General features: G+C 43.3%; 1 non-coding gene across 1 annotated transcript; it reads right to left on the bottom strand.

Moving 5' to 3' along the window:
• Positions 1 to 2421: 2421 nt before the first annotated feature.
• Positions 2422 to 2528, bottom strand: LOC130471082 (small nucleolar RNA R71). Its single transcript, XR_008931764.1, has one exon. It is a non-coding gene; the product is annotated as a small nucleolar RNA R71 (small nucleolar RNA).
• Positions 2529 to 5121: the final 2593 nt, after the last annotated feature.

Below are 5121 nucleotides of genomic sequence, written 5' to 3'. Positions count from 1 at the left end.
CTGCTTCATGTGCAGCAATGTACTCCGGTACAGTTGTAGAATCCGCAATGGTGCTTTGCTTAGCACTTTTCCAGCTTACTGCACCTCTGTTGAGGCAGAAGACAAACCCAGACTGTGATCTGAAATCATCCTTGTCGGTTTGGAAACTTGCGTCCGTATAGCCTTTAACAATTAATTAATCATCTCCACCATAGACCAGGAAATCATCTTTGTGCCTTGATATGTTCATATTTTATAGTGTTTTTACCCCCGTCCCTTAGTACTTTTTGATCTCAAATGAGCTCTTCGGAGCGATTTTTAGTACTAATGTGCTCCTTGTAGTGTGTTTGTAGTTTCAGGTTCATCATTGTAGGAATCAGCATGTTTTTTGCATTTCCTACTCATTTGAATCAATACAAGAGATTATGTACTTTCGAGAGCACACACATTGAGTTGGAAGAGTTTTCGAGCAAAGCCGATAGTGAAAGAACTAGAAAACCGACACTCGTCTACTCTTTTGATCATAACTTACGTTCTACAACTCTAAATTAAGTGATTCTAATTGGGTTAGATTCTAGAATTCAATAGCTTTCCAACGAGTGGTCACTCGCCTAATTCGGACGAATAACGAAGGAGATATGGCGTTTTAAAGATAGAGGATCGTGCAGTTTGTACGCGCGCCCGGCGGGCGAATGGTTGCCCGACGGGCGAACGTCTGCCCAACGGGCGGGAGCTGCCCGACTTGGCGCGTGCCGATGATTTCCAGAATGTCTCCCTCCGCCCGGCGGGCAGACCTGCGCCCGACGGGCGGGTTACGAGCTGGTCGCCCGACTGGCGGAAGGCTACCCGACCGGGCGACGACAACCCAGGGCCCTTTTTCCGCGGTTTTCTTCTGGTTTTTCTTTATTTTTATGGGCAAACTATAAATACTAGGCTTCATTATTTTTAGTGGACATCTTATTTTCTAGTATTAGCCCCTTAGTTTATTTTCTCTTAGCTTTGTTTTCTCTCTAAATTAGTTAAAAACACTTAGTTTTAAATTCAATAAAAATTCAAGCTTTCTATTGTCATTGCTCTTCAATTTGGTATTGTTCTTTATTTCAATCCTTTGTTTTGCTATAATCATGTTTCCAATTATGTTAATTGCTTTTTTTATTGTTAATATGCTTGAGTAGTCTAATTTCTAGGGTTTGGGGATCCATGAATAATATGAAGGGATATTGAATAATTGTGATTGTTGGCATTGTAATTAATTCCTATTGATTGGTTTATTTCACTATACAATTAGATTTGCGCAGGTTTAATTGTGGTAATTATGCAATATCAAATTAAGATTCGAGAGATGCAATTTGATGTTTAGGCTGGTGTCAATTGGTGGAATTAGAGTTAATATGTAGCGAGAGCCCGTTAATTCTAAGTCTATGAATAGTATCGATTCGAGAGAGCATGCTAGTCTAATTAATTACTTTGTTGATTATCGTGATTGTTCATTGTCCTGGATTGTTATTTGTTGGTGAACCTATGCCCTAGATTCCTTAATTTATTGATTCTTATTCGTTTAATTAATGTTCGTAGCTTTAGCATACAAACCACCAAACAATTCCTGTTCCCAATAGTCTAGATTAATTAATTGATAGTAGAAAGAACGCATGTTTCCCTGTGGATTCGATCCTGACTTCCCTTGCTACCTAGCTAGTGGACTTAGGTTATTTTTTTATTAGGTAATACGACTCTAGCCTGTCAAATTTTGGCGCCGTTGCCGGGGAAACGGTTTTATTTTCTGTTATTAATTGTTTTTCTAGATTATTGTTTGTTACTTCTCAAGGGACTCCCGTTCCTTGAGATCGGATCTCACGACTGTTTTCTAGTTTTTTCTTGTTTATGCCCAGGACTGTCCATACCAGCGATCTGACTTCGTTCGATCCTGAACCTGAACGGACCTTTCGTAGACGGCGTAGATTCGTTGAACAGTTGAGAGACTATTCTGACTCTGAATCCGACTATATGATTAGCAATCTATTTCATACAGATTCAGAGATGGGTGACCAAGCACCACCACCGCCACCCCCACTTGTGCCAAGGCTTACAGACTATTCTAAACCAAGTTTGTCTATGCTTCCCAAGGCAAACATGTCTTCCATTGCGGTCGAGAATTTCAAGATCAAACCCCAGCTGATAAACATGATCGAGAGACACCAATTCGGTGGGGAAAAGGGTGAAGATCCTAATCTCCATATTCAGTCTTTCATTCAGTATTGTGCCACCATTAAGCAGAAGAATTTAACACCGGAGCAGACTATGGAGATACTCTTTCCATTTTCATTGAGTGGGAAGGCAAAGCTATGGATTAACAGTCTCAACCGCGCAGCTATGAAAATCACCGATTGGAATTCCTTTGCCCTTGTGTTCTATGTTAAATATTTCCCACCTGAAAAGAAAGCTCGTCTGAGGGGTCAGATACTAGGAATCTCTCAACAAGCAGATGAGAGTTTGTTCGAAGTTTGGGAGAGATTCAAGGACTTGCAAAGAGAGTGCCCGCGCCATGGTCTGGATGACTGGTTCCTGGTTCAGCAGTTCTATAATGGTCTGGGTAATGAGTCTAGGTGTCTTTTGGATTCAGCTGCCAGTGGGAGATTTATGCAACTGGAGGTGCCTAGAGCTTTGGAGGTGATTGAGGAGATGGCCATCCATAGTGCCCAATATGGGAATCCTAGAGGTTTTGCCGACCGGGGTGTTAAGCATGAGATGAATTCTATTGAACAGCTTACTGCTCAGCTAACTTCCCTACATCACAAGCTAGATAATATACAGATCGCATCTTCCTAATCCACCCAACATGCTAGTGTTGCTGCAATGAGTGCCCAATCTGCCAATGTCTGTAATAGTTGTGGGATGCTAGGCCATTATGCACAGGAATGCAAGAGCTCTATCGAACAATGCAATGCATTCCAATCCTACAAGCAGAACAATCCGTACTCCAACTCTTACAATGAGGGGTATAAAAACAACCCCCTGCTATCATATAGGAGTACTAATGTTCAGAACCTCCATCAGATTCAACACCCTCCACCACCACAACAACATTACCAACCACCACCACAACAGTCATACCAACCGCGGAGTAACTACAACCCGCAGCCTAGTGGACCACCTGGGTTTCCTCCACAACTTCAACCCACACAGCCTGATCCCATGCTTGTAGAGATGAGGAATATAATGTTGGAATTGCAGAGGTCTCTGAGCGAAAAGGATGCCAAAATCGATGCCCTCACTGCTCATAACAAGATCATGGATAAACAACTGGCACAAATGGCTACTACTCTTGCTGAGAGACCCCAAGGTCAACTCCCTTCACAGCCCGTGCACAGAGAGTCTGTAAATGCTGTCACCTTGCGGAGTGGATATGAGTATGATGGGCCGCCTATGACTATTGAAGGAGAGGTTGAAGTACCTATCGGTGATGGTGTGACAGAAGACAGTGGGAAAGTGCTCAAGGAGAAGGAAGCTAGCACAAGGATTGAGAAGAAAGTTGAAATACACGTTCCGCCTATCAAACTTCCTTTCCCTCACCGTCAGCTAAAGAACAAGCTAGACAAGCAGTTTGGTAAGTTCTTAGAAGTGGTAAAGAATCTGCAGGTAACGGTCCCTTTCACTGAATTAATTACTCAAGTACCTGCATATGCTAAATATATGAAAGAAATCTTGACTAGGAAGAGAGCATTTAGTGAGGTGGAGACTGTTGCATTTATTGAAGAGTGCAGTGCCTTACTACAAAATAAGTCTCCACCCAAGTTGAAGGACCCCGGGAGTTTCTCTATCCCGTGTAACATTGGCAATCTTTGTATTGACAAAGCATTATGTGATTTAGGTGCCAGTGTTAGTGTCATGCCCCTGTCTGTCTGCACAAAATTGAACATGGGTGATTTAAAGGTTACCAACATAACTCTGCAAATGCCTGATAGATCTGTAAAGTACCCCCTAGGTGTCCTAGAAGATGTGCCTGTTAGAGTAGGTAAATTTTTTATTCCTGTTGATTTTGTTGTGTTAGACATGGAAGAGGACAGGCAAATTCCTATTATTTTAGGTCGACCTTTCTTACACACTGCGGGGGCAATCATAGATGTCAAGAATGGCAAGCTGACTTTAAATGTGGGGGATGACAAGGTTACTTTCAATTTAACCCATGTTGCTAAGAGCCCTATGGTAGAGGAGTCATGTTTTAGAGTCAATGTTTCTAATGATTATTTTAATACTGAATTGACTCATACTAACTCTAACAATCCTTCGGAAAAAGCACGTGTTTCGAATTGTTTTGCAGGTGGAGGTGATCAGAATATCAACTCTTTGGCATGGGTTCGAAAGGAAGCACGATTTGATAGTGCTGCGGCCCAAAAGGCCGAAAGTTCTGTAAACGGTGGGCACCGTATTCATGATCGGGGTCGTGATCTGTCACTTCCCGCACCACATAGCTCATCCAAGGCATTTGAATTGACACCAGATGGCACCATCTTTGGTGCCCCCATTCGATGAGTTGTCGTGGCTCTCATCCCCTTCTTTTCGTTGTCTGTGCATAAACTGAGATTGTGTAATGGGGACATTGCATCAATCTAATCGGGGGATGAGTACTTCACTATCCATTTATTGCTTTCCGTAGTGTACTTCATTGCTTTCGATAGTTTAGTTTTATTTCGTGTGTTTTGTAGTTTATTCTTTGCTTTAGATGGTGAAGAGAGGGTATTTTTACTATTTTGGGTGTTTGATGATGTACAGGTGTTAGCTCCTAAGCGCGAGAAGTTAGAAAACATCGTAAGGAGCAAGTTCGCAAATGGCCCGACGGGCGAAAGCCGCCCGACAGGGCGCGTGTCGAAAGAAAAAGAAAAATCTCACTTAGCCCGACAGGCAGCCAGGCGCCCGACCGGGCGCGTGCGGAAATTTTAACCAAGCGTCGCCCTTCGCTCGACGGGCGGACCTGTGCCCGTCGGGCGGCCCACGAGCTGCTGGCCCGTCGGGCGGGCGTTGGCCCGGCGGGCGAGAGGAGAAAAGGCTGATTTAAACACGGGATTCACTCCCATTACTTCACTTCTCCTTTCAATCATCTCCTTTTTTTAGCCAATGAGGACATTGTCTGATTTAGCTTGGGGG

This window comes from Spinacia oleracea, chromosome 3 (genome assembly GCF_020520425.1).
Source record: "Spinacia oleracea cultivar Varoflay chromosome 3, BTI_SOV_V1, whole genome shotgun sequence".
Lineage (NCBI taxonomy): Eukaryota > Viridiplantae > Streptophyta > Magnoliopsida > Caryophyllales > Amaranthaceae > Spinacia > Spinacia oleracea.
Note: the sequence above shows the minus strand (reverse complement) of the source record. Positions and strands in the feature narration are given on the sequence as shown.